Genomic DNA, 21,263 nt, shown 5'->3' on the forward strand with positions numbered 1-21,263 from the left:
AAACATATATGACAGTTTAGATCCAATTCCCTTAGGGAGGGGTGCAGGAGAACCAAGTGATGTTTATGAGATGAGCGTCCTTCTTTTGAAAAATCATTTTGGTGCACGTATCAACGTAGTAATGGAAAGACACAAATTTTTCTTGCGTACACAAGGAAAGAATGAGAGAGTTGGAAACTACGTATTCTGCACTTAAATCTCTTGCTCAGACTTGTGAGATTGAACAGTTGACTGATTCACTCATCCGTGACCAACTTGTACGTTGTACCAACGATCAGAAGATCCAGGGAAAATTACTTTCAAAGAATCCAAGTTTGAAGGAAGCTATTACTATAGTTGAGAGTGTAGAACATACATCTACATGGGTGAAGGAAATTAGAAAGGGGCCTAACCAATCTGATCTTGTATCTAGAGTCAACGATGAGAACCAGGAGATTTTTCAACCTGATTTACAAGTTTCTGCAATAAGTAAGGGCTTAGTGAAACATGAAAAGGTTCCATTGAAGACAGACAAATTAAAGCCGAGTTACAGTTTTAACAAGGAAAACAAATTTAAATGTCCAAGGTGTGGTAGTGATAGACATGGACAGAACTATCCCAACTGTTTTGCTAGAAGTACTGTCTGCAGGAACTGCGGGAAGAAGGGCCACCATGCTCGTATGTGTAAAAGCACCAAAGTGACTCTAGTGGAAGAGGATGAGGAGTACATGCAACACATCATCCATTGTGTCACAGACTTAATGCATTATGTTGTGCATGATGTGAAATCTGTAGATTCAGATACTGTGTCACTGCCTAAGTGTGACATTCTTGTAAGTGGTGTGACGATTCCTGTGCTAGCTGACTCAGGCTCTTTGTTTACCTTAATTAGTGATGAGTTTTGGCACTCAACATTTGGTCATGACAAAATCAAACTTTTAACAACAGACATTAATCCTGTGGGATACGGTGGTAAGAAAATTGATGTCATAGGTTACACTATTCAAACCATTGTATTTAAGGACAGGGAAACTGTTGGAAAAGTTTATGTTGCCAAACGAGGGGATAATCTTCTCGGTTGGCGTCATCAAAGAAACCTAGGGATAATTTTGAATCCTAATGCACCTGAACAAGTCATGTTAGTCTCACAGGAGAGTGATGGTCAGGATATTATTGAAAAATTTGCTGGGGTTTTTAGTGAAAAACTTGGTCTTTTGAAGGGATTTAAACACATAATCATTTTGAAAGATTGCGCTAAACCTGTGGTGCACAAAGTAAGGAAAGTGCCTAATCTCATGCTGAAGCCGCTGAAGGAAGAGATTGACAGGCTGTTAGATCTCAAAGTTTTTGAAGAAATTGAGTCATCTGAATGGCTTGCGCCCATTGTTTTGGCGTCCAAGGACATTGGTAGCAAGATTAGGATGTGTGTGGACCTGAGAAGTCTCAATAGTTCAATTTGGGTGGATAGGCAAACCCTGCCGAACATCAATGAGATTTTGACACGGTTGGGCGGTGCAAGTGTGTTTAGTGTGATGGACTTATCAGCAGCCTATCACCAAGTTATGCTCTCCGAGGAGTCGAGACATCTGACATTTGTAACTCCGGTGGGTGCATTCAGGTTCATAAGAATGCCATTTGGTTTAGCAAGTGCAGCTGCTTGTTTCCAGAGAGTGATGAAGAATGTTTTGAATGAAATTGATTGTGTTCTATTTTTTCAGGATGACATCCTGGTTTATGGCAGTGATATTTGTGAACATGACAAGATATTATTTAGGGTTTTATCCAGACTGGAGGAATATGGATTAACTATCAAGCGTGAGAAATGCAAGTTTCGTGTGAACTCGGTGTCCTATCTGGGACATTCCATTTCTAGTGAAGGTATCAGTCCCAAACATGATTTGGTAGAAGCTATATTGCAGGCTCCACCATCTTCAAATAAGGACCAAGTGAAATCATTTTTAGGGTTGTCGGAGTACTACTCCAAATTTGTTTACAATTTTGCAAGTGTTATGCAACCCATCAGACTTCTGTTGAAGAAGGGTAGTGTTTTTGTTTGGAACAAGAAGTGTGATGAAGCTTTTGAAAATGTGAAGGGTGAAATCGCAAAGATGCCGACTTTGGGGCATTTTGATATATTTAGGAAGACCGTCCTGACTACTGATGCGAGTATACGAGGATTGGGAGCTGTCTTGTCCCAATTTGTTGATGGTACTGAGAGAGTCATTGGCTTTGCCTCTCAATCTTTAAAAGGGGCAGAAGAATGGTATTCTGTTATCGAGCGAGAAGCTTTAGCCTGCTCATGGGGTATTAAGCATGTCAGATTTTATTTGTGGGGCCTCCCATTCACTGTTAGATCTGACCATAAGCCCCTTGTACAGTTGTTTTCTTGCAGAAATACGGAGTGTAGCACACCAAGAATAAAAAGGTGGGTTGAAGGACTTATGGAGTACAACTTTAGTGTGGAATACTTACCTGGTTTAAAAAACATTCCGGCAGATTTTCTGTCTAGATTACCTCTACAGAAGGTTGTTGTTGATGATTTGGAGCCTCAATGTGTTTCCTGGGTGAAGGAGTCTGCGCTGAGCAAAGATGAATGGAAAGGTAGTTTTTCGAGTGACCAAGGAAGAGCTGTGGTTATGGAATTCACGGTCAATGGTTGGCCGGATTTAGGAGAAGTTCCAGATTCAGCCAGAGGCTTGTGGAATGTCAGGGAGGAAATTAATATAGTGCAGGGTGAGTTGTTTCGTGGTGACAGATTGATTCCTCCTTTGATATGAGAGAAAAGATCATTAATCTAGCCCACGAGGGGCATCTGGGGCGTCGTCTTACAAAGGCGAGGGTTAGAGAAACCTATTGGTGGCCTGAGTTGGACAGACAAGTTGAGATGATTGTTAAGGATTGCAATATTTGTGCAAGTAATAACAAATCAAGGAAAGTGAGGACGACTTTGCTTTCTCCTGTGGTCATTCCTGAGCGTCCTTGGTCAAAATTGGCTATTGACATTGTAGGCCCTTTTGATAATTTGGCTCCTTCTGAAAGGTTTGTTGTTGTTCTTGTGTATTACACGTCCAAATGGTTATCTGCTTCTTGCATGGGTTCTGTGTTGAGTAGGAACAGCATTGAGTTTTTAAAGGATGCTTTCACATGTGAGGGTATTCCTGACATCCTTGTTTCAGATAATGGGGTACAATTCACCTCACAGGATATGGTCGATTTCTTGAAGGATTTATCCATCACCCATCACAAGACTGCTCTCTACTCTCCCCAGGCAAATGGTCTGGTTGAGAGCATGAATAGGTTAATTAGGGCTTCTGCACAGACCGCATTAGAATTGAGGGTTCCACTCAAGTCTGTGCTAAGAGAAAAGTTGTGGGCACACAGAAATACTCCTAACAGTGTGACTGGTTTTTCACCTTTCAAAAAATTGAAGGGTAGAGTGGCAGGGTCTAAATTAAATCCTTTGTGGTTGAGTGTGAAAGGCAGGGGGTGTGTTGACAAGAATAGGAGGATTCATGAGTATCAGAACAATTACAAACACAGGTTTGACATCAAGAAGGGTGCGAAGGAAATTTCGTGGAAGGTTGGTGATTTTGTTTTTGTCCAAAAAGCGACATGGTCATCAAAAGGTGAATCCAAGTATTTTGGACCAAAACGTATTGTGAAAGTCATGAAAAATGTAGTTACGCTTGATGGGGGTGGTGTTTGGAGTATGTAAAGACTTTCAAAATATGAAAAGGGGGATGGTAAAGTGGAATGTTCTGATAATTTTGAAAAATCTAGGGACTTATCACTAAGTGTTCCCTCTCACTCTGAGAGTTTTACCAAGCAGAACAATTTATCACAGAGCGTTCCTTCTCGCAACATCAGAAGTAGGAGACCTCCTTCATATTTACGAGACTTTTGTACTAAATAATTTTTTGTGTTTGAATCATTTTTCTTTCTTTTTTCCTTTCTCATCATTTTCTATTTCTGTTTACTGTTGTTTATTTTCTGTTTTTTAATTGAAAAAGGGGAGATGTGTTGTATTTTCTCCTTTAAGAGTAGCATTCCATGTTAGGAATGCCAGATTGAATTATAAGAATGTTGGTGTCCTCTGACCAGTTTGTATGACCAACTTGCTGTGACCACTTGCCTCCCTGGTGGTGCCAATAAAGTTACTTGATAACTTTAAGAAGATCCCTTCTTTTATCAGTATCCCCTGACTCAAATCTGGACATTATGAGTTATAGTCACTGAGTAGGGAAATGACTATACAGAAACAGGAATAACTATATGTACCCAGGTAAAATAGGTGAACAGTGGCAAGTTTTCTCTGATTCAGGAGAGTATTCCCTATGATATTTACCACCTGCTCTGACCAAGTGGTAAAAATAAGCACGGGGCCAATTGACGTGATCTTTGAGTTTGCTGCTTATGTACTCCTATTGCGTTTCATATACACATAAATTCATGCATCCGAGTGTACATTGTTTATTTATTAATGCTTGCTGCAATTCAGGAAGATTGTACATGTACAACTTAAAAGTTTGCTTTATTATAGGTTGATAGTGCATTTATTCCTTATGCAAACATCTGTATTATTATGATTTATGATTTGTGGTAGAATTTATTGAATGTGCAACAGAATATACTAATGTTTGCATTTTATACTATTCATTATGAGATATGCCATATTCAAAATAATCAGACGAGCGTTTTTAAACTTTGTATAGACATTTATTAGGTAGAGAGGAATCTTCAGCCTACTTCTTGGGTGATTGGTTTGGACACGCTGATCTGCAAACATCCCTAGCAAATGCCATTTACTGTTTGCAGCCAGCAGTGCCTTATCAACTTGGAAGCAGAATAACCAACACAGAGTATGACCTTCACAAAGTACAGAGCAACAGGCTGTTGGTCATCTACGATATGCCACCTGAATAAACAAAAATGGGCACTTTTGATGCCAAGGCATCTTAACTGAGGGCTAGAAGGAAGGGCTTTGTTAACAGACACTGGTTCCATCATTTGATGCAATTAAATACTGAGATCCCATTATAATTTTGCAATTATTTTAAATATGTTGTAGATTAAATGATTTCATTGTAACTTTTATTTTGTTGTTATAGTCATACAGAATATCTGCCCTGCATTAGGAAAGCAATTAGAATGAAAAGTTTAAAATATATAGGGGTCCATTAGGATGTAGGGCGGATCGCCACCACTTGCATGGCGGTTGAGCTCCACCCTACATCCTTCTCCGCCCGGCACCCATTTCCCCCGGCCATATTAGTATGGCGGGGGTACTGCGGGCAGACGGGAATACTGTCCGTTTTAAAGGGTTTAATATGGTCGCGGTGTCTGCTAGACACCTCCATCCATATTAGCATGGGTGTGGAGACATGCCTTTCCGTGGCGGCTTTGCTGCCACAGAAAGGCATAGGGAATTCTTTTACGGGGGCCCGTTGCGGGCCCCCAGGGTATTGGGGTGGGGGTGCACATGGGGGGTACCTCTGGTACCACCCCTGCATTGTCATGGACATGGTGGAAATCACCTCGCGGTACCTGTCACCTTGTGCATGACAATGCACACAGTGCATTCCTAGCATCGTGGTGGGCGGTGCTCTGAGCACCACCCACAACAATGCTGGGAAGGGAGGATGTCACCGCCACTGTGGCGGAGGCATCCTAATTGCTAGTGCGGGACCACTGCACCACTGGCGGCTGGTGCCAGCACCGCTAGGGTCATCCTAATGGGCCCCATAGTGTGGATTTCTTGTATCTGTGCAAAAGGAGTATCAGAATTCACTAAACACAATAAATATTCTTGCAGTCACACAGGACTGCTTGTTGCCCGTAAAGACCCATCCTCATGTAATGCTACGTTTGTCCATGATTTACAGTCCATGAGGTTCCCTGTCTAAATTTGTTAAGTTAGCTCAGCCTGTGCTTTGCGCAGAGGATCTAGAAATTTTAACAACTGTGTTGTCTTTTACAAAGGAGTAACAAAATATAACAATGTGGGTGCAGGATAAGGGTGCAGAAGTAATATTGGGCAATTTCAGCACTGAGGCCTGTCTGTGGGAGATTTTGCCTGATCTCAACTTGTCGATGTACAGTGGACATTAAAGGCCTGATTACAAGTTTGGTGGTCCGACCACCCGAGAACCGCGTCTGTGCCCGCCGGTAGCCCACAGCGCTGATGGTCTATAGACAAAAGCATTACGAATTGACCACAGTGCCGGAGGTGTGGATGCGGTGATCTTGCGGCTGCAGTGAGTCCTTTTTCTAAATATATCGATGCCTGTGTGTGCATTTGGACTGCATATGTGTCAGATGCACACATATGCATGACACATATGGAAATATACCATCTACACATTGCTGAAGTCTGGCCCTTATGTGGCCAGTCCTGGAAATGGGTATCTGGTATGAAAAGGACTCACCTGTAGATCCTCGTGGTTAAGATCCTGCTGTGAAGGGGGGGCTGAAGAAAGGGATTCATGTTGGATTTTGCCTGAAAGGACAAGAAAGGGGTAAGTATGCATCCCAAAATCTTTGTTTCCTGGTGGTGTGAAAGCTCATGGAAATGGCAACTCATAATACAGATTGCAGGGCAGCTCTACTGTACCGCCCGATGGCAGCTGCTTTTCCCAAACTGTGATCCCGGCGGTCTGCTGGTCGTCGCGGTGGTTCAGCCGCTATCTTCGCAAAAGTCAATCTACCAAACTCCTAAAACGGCGGGCAGACTGATGATCTCTCCTCCGTCGGACCACCACCGCCAGTGCGGCAGTCCACTGACCGCCAAACTCGTAATAAGGCCCCTAGTCTGGTACCACCCTGGGCCTTCACCATGGTAGAATGGTAGACCTATGACGCGCAGTTAGTTATTTGTTTCAGAGGAGCCTGGCAGAGTGATAATAGGACAATTAACTATTTATATGATGGATGTATCACCAACATGCATTGTATTAACAAAAATAGTCATCTACCATCAACCAAGATTCCTAATGAGAGTGATGGCTACTGTGTCTCACTATAACAAGAATATTTATACACACAATAGGGCAACCTGATTATTCCCCAGGAAATGGGGGCTCCGAAAGGAATACTGTACTGAGCAATATAAATCAATGCACACAGGTTGGTGTCTAAAGAGTCCAACCTATACAGCCCAATTTAACATTATAGGAATTGACATTAGTATAAATATATATATAAGAATAAGCTGTACATGTTTACAAAGAATCAAAATAATTTATTTAGTGATTTTTTTCAATACTAAGAACATAATATTGGAAACATATAAGTAAGTTCCGGGGTCATTACAATTGCACACACTGAAATCAGTCACACAATAATCAGTTTATCAATGTATGGGTGGCATCAGTCAGTGGAGTATCCACTTAACCAACAAGTGCCCATCAAATATCTTTGAATTCCTCCTGAAGGGGGCACTGTGAAGATATATTAAGGCTAAAGTGGAGAAGTTGTAGACATGTTGGTACTGTACGTCAACAGTACATGAGACCCTCCTCAGGACTGATATGCCAGACCCTGTAGCTCCTGAACATTCAACCAAAAAGAATTTGTCAGCAACACAGTGTGACAAGTCTCAATGTATGATTAGAAGCAGGACCTTACAAATTAGTGAATTGCCATTGCTTGATCGACTCCAACTTTTTAGCCTGGTGCTTGTTTTCCTGTTTCCCTCCAAGAGATCACTGACCCAATATGCTTGTAAACTATATATTTGACAAATATATTGTTTCGAAATTATCCTTTAAATCAAGATTGTCCTCCTATACTTTTTAAGGTGAGTACAAAAATAGCATAAAAAACATATCATTAACACAATATGATTAAAAATATACAGAAATATCGATTTTATAATAGTTTAAAGCAGTAAATGATAAATATTTAATAAATACTTTCAATATAAGGTAAATTTTAATAAATACTTTCAATATAATGTAAATTAGGTACATTTCTCTGATCTTTAATGTATCTATAAATATATACTTATATAAACACACAACTATGTGAGCTTGTGTTTATATTGTTTTATATATTTATATACACAGATATATAAATGTATATATATATTTATATAGTGTAAGAAAATTAATAACAAATATGTATTTTACATTATATTACTTTTAAACATTTTAAATGTATTGCTATAAATATATATATATATATATACTCATACACACACACGTATTACATACATACACAATAAAACCATAACAATATAAAAACTTTAATAACAAACAATAAGTAAATAAGTTTAGCCAATAAAAAAATGCTCAAATTTAAAATATCCAAAAATATTTACAAAAAATAATATAAACATTAAAAAAATAAAATATAGTATAAAATAAAAAAACAATACATTCTATAACATCAGTTCATCCAAAACTATGGGAACTTTTGGAGTCTAAGGGCCTGATTTATATCTTGGCGGATGGGTTACTCTTTCACAACAGTGACAGATATCCTGTCCGTCAAAATATACCTCCCATTAAATCCTATGGGATTTGTATTTAGACAGACTGGCTATCCGTCACCTTTGTGACAGGGTATCCCGTCTGCCAAGATCTAAATCAGGCCCTAAGAATATTAACACCTTGAATGCTATAGCAATTTTCCCCTGGTGCTGCAGGCCCTTAAATCCCATTGTTCATGACGAGCTCAGCTCGTCATCAGCACACGAGCAGTGTACTGCATGACGAGCTGAGCTCGTCATGAGCATGGAAGGGGTTAAATAAACTATTTTCACTCTAATTTATGCAACAGTAGAGAAAGTGTTGGACTTGCAGGGGTTAGATTTACTATCACTACTCCAGTCAGTGCAATAGCAGTGTAAAGCGACTTTTAAATTAGGGGCTGAACTCACTCTACCAGGGTCTATCGCTGGGAACCCCCAGGGGGACGCCAAGTGCTTTATAAGACGCAATAATAAAAATAATAATACTAACTTTAAAGGGGTTACATTTTATATTCCCACTTAAGTGTAAACAACTGTAGGGTAAGTGTTGGACTTAACATGGGTTAAATTTACTATTCCCACTCTAAACAGTGCAAAAGTAGGGAAAAGGTTGGATTTTGGAGGGGGGATATTTACTATTCCCACTCTAGATAGTGCAAAAGTAGGGAAAGTGTTGGCCTTCAGAGTGGTAAAATGTAGTATTCCAACTCCAGTCTGTCCAACAGTAGGGAAAGCGATGGACTTTGGAGGGGTTACATTTACTATTCCGACTCCGAACAGCACAACAATAGGGAAAGCATTGGACTTTAGAGGAGTAAAATGTACTGTTCCCAATTCAATCTGTGCAACTGTAGGAAAAGTGCTGGACTTTGAAGAGGCTACATTTACTATTCCCAATCCAAACAACACAACAGTAGGGAAAGTGATTGGCTTCAGAGGAGTTAGATGTACTATTCTCACTCCAAGCAGGGCACCAGTAGGGAAAGCATTCGATTTCGGAAGGGTAAAATGTAATTTTTCCACTCCAAACAGCCCAACAGTAGGGAAAGCGTTGGACTTTTGTGGGATAAAATTTACTATTCCCACTCCGTTCTGTACAACAGGAGGGAAAATGTTGGATTGGGAACATGTACTATGCCCACTCCAAATAGCGCAACAGTAGGGAAAATGTATTTCAGAGGAGTTAAATTTACTATTTCCACTCTAAACAGCACAACAGTAGGGTAAGTGTTGGTCTTCAGAGCAGTAAAATATAGTATTCCTACTACAGTCGGTCCAACAGTAGGGAAAGTGATGGACTTAGAGAGGTTACATTTACTATTCCCACTCCAAACGTCACAAAAATAGGGAAAGTGTTCGACTTTAGAGGGATAAAATGTACTATTCTCACTCCAAACAGGGCAACAGTAGGTAAAGTGTGGTATTTTGGAGGAATCACATTTACAATTTCCACTGCAATCTGTACAACAATAGAAAAAGTGTTGGACTACAATGGGGTTTACTATTCCCAGTCCAAACAACACAACAGAAGGGAAAGTGATCGACTTCGGAGGGGTTAAATTTACTATTCTCACTCCACACAAAGCACAAGTAGGGAAAGCATTGGATTTAGGAGGGGTAACATTTACTAGTCCCTATCTAAACAGCCCAAGAGTAGGGTGAGTATTGGACTTCTGAGGGGTGAACTTTACTGTTCCCACTCCAGTCCCTGCAACAGTACGGAAAATGTTGGATTTCAGAGTGTTGAATTTTACAATTCCCACTCCAAACAGCCCAACTGTAGGGAAAGTGTTGAACTGCAAAGAGATTAATTTTATTATTCGTACTGAAGTCTAAACAAGAGAAGGGACAGTACTACAATTCAAGCTCATTACATATATGAGTAACCCCATGAATGTAGAAAAAATATTGAACTCTGATTAATTTATTAATTAACATGAAATGATATATATATACATATATATATATATCTACATTACCTACTGGCAGTCACCAGTAGGTAGTTATAGTTAGGACCTAGTTTCCAATGGAAAAGTGTTTTTTGTTTTCTCAATAACTTTCGCGCCGTTTGACGAATCGTCGCGAAAGTTTCAAAACTAGTGACCCTCTCCGGTCAGCTCCTGTCTAGAAAGTTTTGGGGTGATTCAACAAGCGGGGGCCGAGAAAAAAGGGGGGTTTCAAAACACGTTTTGCCCATGTTATTTTCCATAGGAAACTTTAGGCAAAGTTACAGGCCAAACTGTTGAACGGAATTACACCAAATTTGGCAAAAAGGTAGGTCTTGGTTCAGAAAGAGAATTTTTTGTTAAATGGTGTAAATCCATTCAGTACTTCCTGAGTAATTAGAAAGAGAAAACGTTTCGATATCTCGGACAGCGGTGGGGTCGCAAACCCTCCCGACCACGAGCTTCATTCTAAATGGCTGCCAACACTACAAATGAGGAAGTGTTGGCAGGCACCTTGTGACTCTGTAGAACCGAGTCACAAGAAAACAGTAGAAAATACATTAAAGAACAAGAAAAGTGGGCAGGGTAGAAACACCCTGACACCCTGGGCCTATTCAGGGGGTCCCACAAGGACCCCCAGGGCCACAAAAAAGCATTTTATTTTTTAATCATTTTGGCGGAAATCGCGATGGGGGGCCCAATCCCCCCATGCTGCCCCGGGGACCACCATATCCCCGGGGCTCTTTTATTAATTAAAACCTTTGTGAGGGGGCTCAAACCCCACCACAATCCCAGGGTCCACCACCTCCCCGGGGTACTAAACATGTAAATGCAGGGGCCCATTATGGACCCCTGAGCCCCGGGGACCACCATCTACGCAAGGCTTTGTAATGGTAGGTAGGGGGGGGTCACATGGCCCCCATCCTGCAGCCCTTCAAGGCCCTGGGGACCACCGCCCCCCAGGGCCGGGGTTTGTATTTTGGAAGCAAGAGCAGATTACTTGCTCTCGCTTCCAAAATCCAAAGGAGATTGCTTTTCCACAAGGCGAGATGCATGTTAGCAGCTCGCCTTGTGGAAAAGCAATGCCGGCTCCCGCAGGAGGCGGGGAGCTGGAGGGACCGTGGGGGAATTGGGGCTCCCCCCGCGGTCCCCATTGGAGAGGCCAGGCCCCGGGGATTGGGTCTCTGGGGCCATAAGTGGCTTGGGAGGGGGGACACGTGGCCCCCTCCCCTGAAAAAAAAAAGGAAGGCCTGCCCCTGGGTTTTGGGTCCCCGGGGCCATAAGTGGCCCGGGAGGGGAGCCACGCGGCTCCCCTCCTCAATATTAAACAAAATAATTAAAAAGTAAAGGCCGGCCCCAGGGGATTTGGTCCCCGGGGCCATAATTGGCCTCGGGAGGGGGGTATGCAGCTCCCCTGCCTTAAAATGTGTCTTGCCTACTGGACTGCGTCATCTGCAATCACCACACCATCTGAATTGTGAGCCCTGCTGTCCGCAGTGTAGATCGAAGGCAGTAGTCTGTACAGACATAAGTCTGCAGTGCTGTGCCGCTGGGTTCCCAGAGGGCCTGTGTCAAGGTGGTCTGCAGTTATGGCAGCAGCCACGTGGCCGGGTGAGGGCCGCCGCTCTGGCAGATGCATTGGCCTTTCCACAAGTGAACCATGCCCAGAGCCCTAGCCTATTTATTCATACATCCATGCTGGAGTGGCGTACGTTGGACCAGCCCTCTCCGCTTCCGTTTCCAAGGGGGAAACAACAGCTCAATGACCGCGATCATCCCCACTGCCTGAGCTAACATGGTTGCGTCTATTGTCCACAACACTACAAGCACCAGCAGTTTATGTACACACTCAGTGCACCAGAAGTCAACGCCACTTGGCCTTATTAAGACAGAATTCATTAGACAAAAGACATTGCTCTCAGTGCGGCCCCCCGGACCCTGAATCATTGCAGGATGCACACACGCTGAGTGCTTCAGGTGCCACTAATTCACTGCACCATAAGTCATCGCCACATGGACCTAATAAGGCAGAATTCAGTAGGCAAAAGACATTGCTCCCAGTGCGGCCCGTCCGGACCACGGTGCGCACACGCTGAGTGCTTCAGGTGTCACTAACTCACTGCACCATGTCATCGCCACGTGGACTTATTAAGGCAGAATTCAGTAGGCAAAAGACATTGCTCCCAGTGCAGCCCGCCCGGACAACGCATCATCGCAGGGTGTGCACATGCGGAGTGCCAGAGGTACCACTAACTCAGTGCACCACAAGTCATAACGACGTAGCCTTATTAAGGCAGAATTCAGTAGGCAAAAGACATTGCTCCCAGTGCGGCTCGCCCGGACAACGCATCATCGCAGGGTGTGCACATGCGGAGTGCCAGAGGTACCACTAACTCAGTGCACCACAAGTCATAACGACATAGCCTTATTAAGGCAGAATTCAGTAGGCAAAAGACATTGCTCCCAGTGCGGCTCGCCCAGACCAGGCATCATCGCAGGGTGCACACACACTGAGTGCTTCAGGTGCCACTAACTCACTGCACCATAAGTCATTGCCACATGGACTTAATAAGGCAGAATTCATTAGGCAAAAAACGTTGCTCCAAGTGCGTCCCACCCGGACCACGCATCATCGCAGGGTGCGCACACGCTGAGTGCTTCAGGTGCCACTAACTCAGTGCACTACAAGTCATCGCCACGTAGCCTTATTAAGGAAGAATTCAGTAGGCAAAAGACATTGCTAACAGTGCGGGCCGCCTGGACTACGCATCATCGCAGGCTCCACACATGCTGGTTGCTTTAGGTGCCACTAACTCAGTGCACCACTTATCGCTGGCTGCACACATGCTGGATTGCCAATAACTGTGCAGCTCAACTTAACGCCACATAGCTGTGGGCACATGCTGACCACTGCCTCCTACCGTCATTCATTAATTGTAGAGCGCAGTAGGCAACTAAGTATAACGTCCCTCAAACCTACACAATATCCTTTTAGTATCCTTGCTTCAAGAACTTATTTTATATCAGTTATAGCTTTACTACAATGACCAAATTCATCTTGCATGTCCAGAAGGCAAGAGACATTGCATCATCGCTGGCTGTGCACACGCTGAGCACCACACCTACCACTAAGTCTATACTGCTCAAGACAAATAGGGGTGGGCGGAATTTGTGTAATCGGGTTATGCCAATCTCCGCGAAACGGTAAAAAATCTCTGCGAACACGTGGAAATTCCGCGAACGCGCTGAATTGCTTGTTCGCGATGCTTTTTTCCTGTTTGCAATTGCTGTTTGCGTGCTCGGGGCAAACATGCATTTTGAGAGCCCGAACAAGCAAAAAGGTTTGCAAAGTCGCAGAATGCAGAATTACCCAAATTCCGCGAGTGGAACGGAATTTACTGCCTAGGCCTAAAATCAATGCCACGTGGCTGGGGGCCCTTCCTGACCATTGCCTTCAGTCTACACTGCAGTAAGCAGGGCTCACAATTCAGATCGAGTCGCCATTGCAGATGATGCAGTCCAGTAGGCAAGAGACATTGCATTATCGCTGGCTGCGCACACGCTGAGCGCCACAACTACCACTAACTCTATGCAGCTCCAGTCAACACCACGTGACTGTGGGCCGTTACTGACCGCTGCCTCCAGCCTACACTGTGCTCAGCAGGGCTCACAATTCAAATTCAGTCTTCATTCATTAATTTCAGAGTCCAGTAGGCAACTAACTATAACGTCCCGGAAACCTACATATTTCGACAGTGTATTCCATAAATGTTTCATCTTTTGTTCCATACACCTACACTGCGGTCGCAAAGCTCACAATTTAAATAAAGTAATAGACCCTTTGCGATAGAATCTTTTGTGTATTATTTCACATCTGCTGCCCCTACCTTAGTGCAGCACAAATCATTGACCCTTTATAATTGAATATCTGTGTCTGATCCAATGATTACTGTTGTACTTGTTGCCAGCACCAACCATTTCCGGAGGGCTGGCTTACCCTCACCCCACACGCATCCAGCACAGGCGTCACTGGTCATGTGACCCCGGTAATAAAAAGAAGTTGAGCGCACGTGCCCCTACCCAGTTCCACTATCTATCTATGTCCGTGTGTTCATTATGTATGCAACATGATGCCCCTGGGCCCTACCGCATTACATTGTGCTCTGGACAGCGTATACAACCATCTTACCAGTGAGGGGAAACTTTGGTTATGTAACTTTGTCTCAGTCATTGTACAAGTACGTACGTAGAGACTGGATCATTAGAGTACTGCAAGGAGAGTGTATAGTGAATTGATAAGTGCTTGGGGATTGGCGGAGTGATTGTAGGAGTACATATGTTGGCACAGCCTAACTCCGACAACAAGCTTGTTTCTAATTGGCTGCCCTCCATGTGCCAAAAACTGAAACTTGAACTTTTCATGGCCATGTATTGCTACAGCTGCAACACTCCACTGAATGTGCAATAAACATTCATATCCACACAGATGTGTCATGTTCACCATCTTGTGTGGAAGTATGGATGAATGTAGTGTCAGTGATTCCCCGTACCTTCCATGTTGGCCATGTTGTGGGGCTTGGCTCACAGAGTGATACATTGGCTATTGCGACCCGGGTGACGACAGCACTACAACATGAACACCTGCATCAGTTGATTCCTCATACCGCCCACAATGGAGCCACGGCCTTAGCTTCGGAGTCATTATTCACAGCCTCACACAACAACGCTACATGGCCCAGATTTTCATTATAGTGATCTGCTGGTCACATGTCTAGTTGTCAGTATGCCACAGCCACTCCCTCATGGCTGGTATACACCCACACCACACCCATCCAGCACAGGTATCACAGGACATGTTACCCTACCATGTGCACGTGCTCTATGCCATTTTAGTTGCTCACACTGGATGCACTGCGGCTGGCACAGGCACACCGCCACGGGATGGTGAATTTTGGTCCACTGAGGTAGGGACATTGTAAGTGCTGAGTGGGTGTGTAGCTTGCGGTGATGGCCTGTCCAAGTGGTCCAGACACATCATGTTTTGTGTGCCTTGCTCGACCGCAATGTAGGCCTGAGCCAGGGAACAGCGGGGTCCTACCACCACATGTGTGGCCTCACTGGTCACTGAGTTAGTGGCACCACAAGGACTGAGCGGGTGTGCAACCTGCGATGATGATGGGTGCACTAGTATGTCCTCTGCCATGGCAAAATCAAAATGCAGAGCCAAATGTAAGACTTGTTGGTTTGTGGAGTGGGGCTGCATGATGTGGGGGCTGCCCTGTCCGCGAAAAGGTAAGCAGTGAGGCCTGGGTGCACAGTGGTCGGCAAATACCTCTGGGCTGCGGGAGTGGACGGGGTGCAGCAGCCTGGATGCACAAAGGCGGCACTGCGATTTAGGCATATGCAGTCATATATACTCTGCCATTACTAATTCTGTACTATGTTTGAGATGTGGGAGCTTGAGGGCTCCAATAAGTCCCGGCACGTGGTTGGAGACACAGCGGTGGCATAAAGGTGAGCTGTGAGGTTTTTGTCCACAGTGTGGGTACTCACTGTCCCTCCTCATCTATTCATTTCTCTCCCTCAAACTCTTTCTCTCTCTCTTCCTCTCACACTGTTTCTCTCTTTCTCTCTCTCTTCCTCTCTCTTTCTCTTCCTCTCTCTCTTTTTCTCTCTCTCTCTCACTCTTCCTCTGTTTCTCTCTTCCACTTTCTCACATGTGTTCTCTCTTTCTCTCTCTCTTCCTTTCTCTCAATGTTTCTTTCTCTCTTTCATCTCTCAATCTTTCTCTCTGTCTTCCTCTCACTCTTTCTTTCTTTTTCTCTCTCTCTTCCTCTCACTCTCACTCTTTCTCTCTTTTTCTCTGTCTTCCCACTCTTTCTTTCTTTTTCTCTCTCTTTCTCTCACTCTTTCTCTCTCTTTCTCTTTCTCCCTCTCTCTCACTCTTCTCTGTTTCTCTTCCTCTTTCTCACACTCTTTTCTCTCTCCCTCTCTCTCTGACTGTGTATCTCTCTTTGGCTCTCTCACTCTTTCTCTCTGTCTTCCTCACACTCTTTCTTTCTTTTTCTCTCTCTCTCTCTTCCTCTCGCTCTCACTGTTTCTTTCTTTCTCTCTGTCTTTCCTCTCACTCTTTCTTTCTTGTTCTCTCTGTCTTCCTCTCTCTCTTTCATTCTCTCTCTCTCTTCCTCTCTCCTTTGATGGACGCTTGAAATACAATCTTATCTTGCTTTTTATCTAACAGGCTGTTGTTCAATCAGTCAATCAATCAATCATCACATTTGTATAGCGCGCTACTCACCCGGAAGGGTCTCAAGGCGCTTGGGGGAAGGGGTCCGCTACTGCTCGAACAGCCAGGTCTTGAGTTGTCTCCTGAAGGCGAGATGGTCCTGGGTCAGCCGAAGGTGGATGGGGAGGGAGTTCCAATCTTGGCCGCCAGGTAGGAGAAGGATCTTCCTCCGGCGGTGGCTCTCAGATGCGTGGTACGGCGGCGAGGGCGAGGCTAGTGGAGCGTAGCTGGCGGGTGGGCGTGTAGAAAGGTCAGACGGTCGTTGAGGTACTTGGGGCCCAGGTCGTTGAGAGACTTGTGTGCGTGGGTAAGGAGCCTGAACGTGATTCTCTTGCTGACGGGGAGCCAGTGCAAGTCCCTCAGGTGGCCGGAGATGTGGCTGCATCGGGGGATGTCCAGGATGAGTCGGGCGGAGGCGTTCTGGATGCGTTGGAGTCTTTTCTGTAGCTTGGCTGTGGTTCCGGCGTAGAGGGTGTTTCCGTAGTCCAGTCGGCTGGTGACGAGTGCATGGGTGACCATCTTCCTGGTTTCGGTCGGGATCCATCGGAAGATCTTGCGGAGCATGCGTAGGGTGTTGAAGTATGATGAGGAGACGGCGTTGACTTGTCTGGTCATCGAGAGGGAGGAGTCCAGGATGAAGCCCAGGTTGCGTGCGTGGTCTGTTGGCTTGGGAGTGATGCCCAGGGCGGGGGGCCACCAGGAGTCGTCCCAGGCGGAGGGCGATGGTTCCAGGATGAGGACTTCCGTCTTGTCTGAGTTCAGTTTCAGGCGGCTGTTCTTCATCCACTCGGCGACGTCTTTCATCCCTTCGTGTAGGCTAGTTCTGGCGGTGGCGGGGTCTCAGGTGAGGGAGAGGATCAGCTGGGCGTCGTCGGCGTAGGAGATGATGTTGAGGTTGTGTTGGCGTGCGATGGCTGCAAGAGGTTCCATGTAGACGTTGAAGAGGGTGGGGCTGAGTGATGATCCTTGCGGTACGCCGCAGATGACTTCGGTGGCCTCGGATCGAAACTGGGGAGGCGGACTCTCTGTGTTCTTCCGGCGAGGAACGAGATGATCCACTCCTATGCCTTCTCTTGGATACCGATGTTGCTGAGACGTTGAACTAGGGTGCGGTGGCAGACAGTGTCGAACGCTGCAGAGAGGTCCAGGAGGATGAGGGCCGCTGTTTCCCCGTTGTCGAGCAGGGTTCTGATGTCGTCTGTGGCTGTGATAAGGGCGGTCTCGGTACTGTGGTTAGCTCGGAAACCGGACTGTGAGGGGTCAAGGGATCCGTTTGTCTCGAGGAAGGCGGAGAGTTGTCTGTTGACGGTCTTCTCGATGACTTTGGCAGGAAAAGGGAGGAGCGAGATGGGGCGGAAGTTCTTGAGGTCGGTGGGGTCCGCTGTTGGTTTCTTCAGTAGGGCGCTGAGCTCGGCATGCTTCCAGCTCTCCGGGAAGGTGGCGGTGTTGAAAGAGGTGTTGATGATGTTCCGGAGTTGGGGAGCGATGGCGGAGTTGGCCTTGTTGAAGACGTGGTGGGGGCAGGGGTCGGTCGGAGATCCAGAGTGGATGGTGTTCATCGTGCGGGCTGTGTGTTCGGTGGTCACCGTGGTCCAGGTGCGGAGGGTGGCGGTGGGGGGCGTTGGTTCTACGGTTGGGTGCGTGGATGGTGCGCCGAAGCTGTTGTGGATGTCGGCGACCTTGCGGTGGAAGAACGAGGCGAGAGAGTCGCAGGGACCTTGTGAAGGAGTGAAGTCGTTGTTGCCGGTGCTGGGGTTGGAGAACTCTTTGACGATGCTGAAGAGTTCCTTGCTGTCGTGGGTGTTGTTGTCCAGTCGTTCCTTCAGTGATGTCTTCTTGGTGGTGCGGATAAGCTGGTGGTGCTTGCGGGTGGCTTGTTTGAGGGCGGTCATGTTGTCTGTGGTCTGGTCGATGAGCCAGGCCTTCTCGAGGGAGCGGCAGTTCTTCCTGGAGTCCTTGAGTTCGTCGGTGAACCAGGAGGCTTTCTTGCTTCTGGGTCTGCTGGGAGGGTTCTTCAATGGTGCGAGGTCATCGGCGCAGGCGGTCAGCCACTGCGTGAAGTTGCGGGCTGCTTCGTTGGGGTCCGTAGTGCTGGCGGGAGGGTTCTGGCTGAGGGAGGCGGTGAGCTGCTCGGCGGTGATCTTGCTCCAGCTCCGGCGAGGAACCTGTTGCGGGTGGTGGTGGACCGTGGTTCTTCTGAAGCTGAAGTGGACGCAGCTGTGGTCGGTCCAGTGAAGTCCGGTGGAGTGGCTGAAGGTGATGTGCTTGCTGGATGAGAAGACGGGATCAAGCGTGTGGCCGGCGTAGTGGGTGGGGGTGTTGACCAGTTGCTTGAGTCCGAGGTTGGCGAGGTTGTCCAGCAGGGCGGCGGTGTTGCGGTCCTTGTTATTCTCCAGGTGGAAGTTGAGGTCCCCTAGGAGGATGTAGTCAGCGGAGGGGAGGGCGTGTGTGATTTCTTCGCTGAATTGTGTGCGTGGTCCCGGGGGTCTGTAGACGAGGGTGCCTCTGAGGGTCGTCTTGGGGTCGGTGTGTATCTGGAAGTGCAGGTGTTCGGCGGCGTTGAAGGTGTCGTCGAAGTTGGTCGTGATGCGGATGGTGTTCTTGTGGACGATGGCGATGCCTCCTCCGGTCTGGTTGACGCGGTCCCTCCTGATGATCTTGTACCCGTCCGGGATGGCGATGGCGATGTCGGGTGCAGAGGAGGCGTTCATCCAGGTTTCTGTGAGGAAGGGGACGTCTGGTGAGGTTGTGTTGAGCAGGTTCCAAAGTTCGATGGCGTGTCTGTGGACGGAGCGGATGTTGAGCAGGATGCACTTGAGGTGGCTGTTGTTGGTGCTCGGCTTGGTGGGTGCGGTGCAGGTCCGGTGGCAGGTGAACTTGCAGGCTTGGCAGGTGAAGGGTCCGTGGGTGCGTCTCGGGGTAGCTCGGTGGCAGGCTCTGTTATGGTCGGGTTTGAGTGCGATGACGGTGGCGGCATCGTAGGTCCGTCGTGTGGGCTGGCATCGCCGTGGAGCAGGGGTCCTGGCGCTGGGCGCGGTCCAGGCGCAGACGGGCGCAGACAGGCTTGCCTTTGGCGCACCTTCAGCGCACAATCGGCGCACCCGCTGCGCGTACGTGCAGACTCTGCCATAAATGGAGAGTGGGGGGCGGAGCGAGGGAGGAGCAGCTGGGAGGCGGGAGCGGGGTGGCCAATGGGCGGGTAACAGAAGCGAAAAGGGGCGGGCCGCAGGGAGCAGCGGCGGGGAGCGGGGAGGGGGAGAATCGGCGGGAAGGACACTAGGACGGCGAATACAGGGGCACAGAGGGCACAGCAAAAACACAATCAGGGGCACAGAAGTTTAAACACAGCAAACAATGGAAATAACACAGCGAAATACACGATCAGGGGCACAGGCAAAGGAGACAGGAAAAAAACCGGCAGAACAGCAGCATCCAGGTACACGGCTGTGCGAGGCAGTGGCGGAGGGGTCAGGGGTCCCGGCACTCAAGGAGGGAGCTGCGCGGTGTGTGAAGCGACCGGCCCTGCAGGCAGGGGCAAGGGTCACAGCTCACCACCGCGCGGCGACCTCCTTAAATGGTCCGTGGGAGGGAGGAGCAGCTGGGAGGCGGGAGCGGGGTGGCCAATGGGCAGGTAACAGAAGCGAAAAGGGGCAGGGCTGCAGGGGAGCAGCGGCGGGGAGTGGGGAGGGGGAGAATCGGCTGGAAGGACGCTAGGACGGTGAATACAGGGGCACAGAGGGCACAGCAAAAACACAATCAGGGGCACAGAAGTTTAAACACAGCAAACAATGGAAATAACACAGCGAAATACACGATCAGGGGCGCAGGCAAAGGAGACAGGAAAAAAAACGGCAGAACAGCAGTCCAGGCACACGGCTGTGCGAGGCAGCGGCGGAGGGGTCAGGGGTCCCGGCACTCAAGGAGGGAGCTGTGCGGTGTGTGGAGCGACCGGCCCTGCAGGCAGGGGCAAGGGTTCACAAATTGACGTCTCCCCAACACGGAACTCTGGCCACTCAGTGCCACTAGAACTAAAGGCATGTGGAACCTGCGATGATGCGTGGCCATCCTGACGATCAACACCGCCTCTGACTTCTGAGCTCTGCTCTACAGTGAGTACGCAACGCCTGAGAAAGTTGCTTCGTCACCTGGTGGACCCTCTTTCACACACCAGTGGCAGAAGGTGAGCAGAGAGGCTTCTTTCCGCAGCAGCGGGCAGTCACCTCTGGGCAGTGGGAGTGGATAGTGTGCAGCAGCCCGGGCGCACAAGGGCCTCCAAGCAGTGGGAGTGGATGGGGTGCTGCAGCCTGAGTACGCAGCGGCGAAACAGAAAATTACGCATATGCAGTTGTATGTACTCTGCAATTACTAATTCTATACTATCTTTCAGATGACTAAACTTGAGGGTGCACTATGTCCCTGTACGTGGTTGGAGACACACTGGTAGCAGAAAGGAGAGCTGCGAAGATTTTCTCCAGTGTCAACACTCCCTCACCATCTCTTCCTTTCTCTCTCTCACACTTTCTCTCTTTCTCTGTCTCTTCCTTTGGGTTCGTCAGGCGACCCAGCTCGGCGCCACACCCCA

The sequence above is a fragment of the Lissotriton helveticus genome, chromosome 1_1 (assembly GCF_964261635.1).
Source record: "Lissotriton helveticus chromosome 1_1, aLisHel1.1, whole genome shotgun sequence".
NCBI lineage: Eukaryota > Metazoa > Chordata > Amphibia > Caudata > Salamandridae > Lissotriton > Lissotriton helveticus.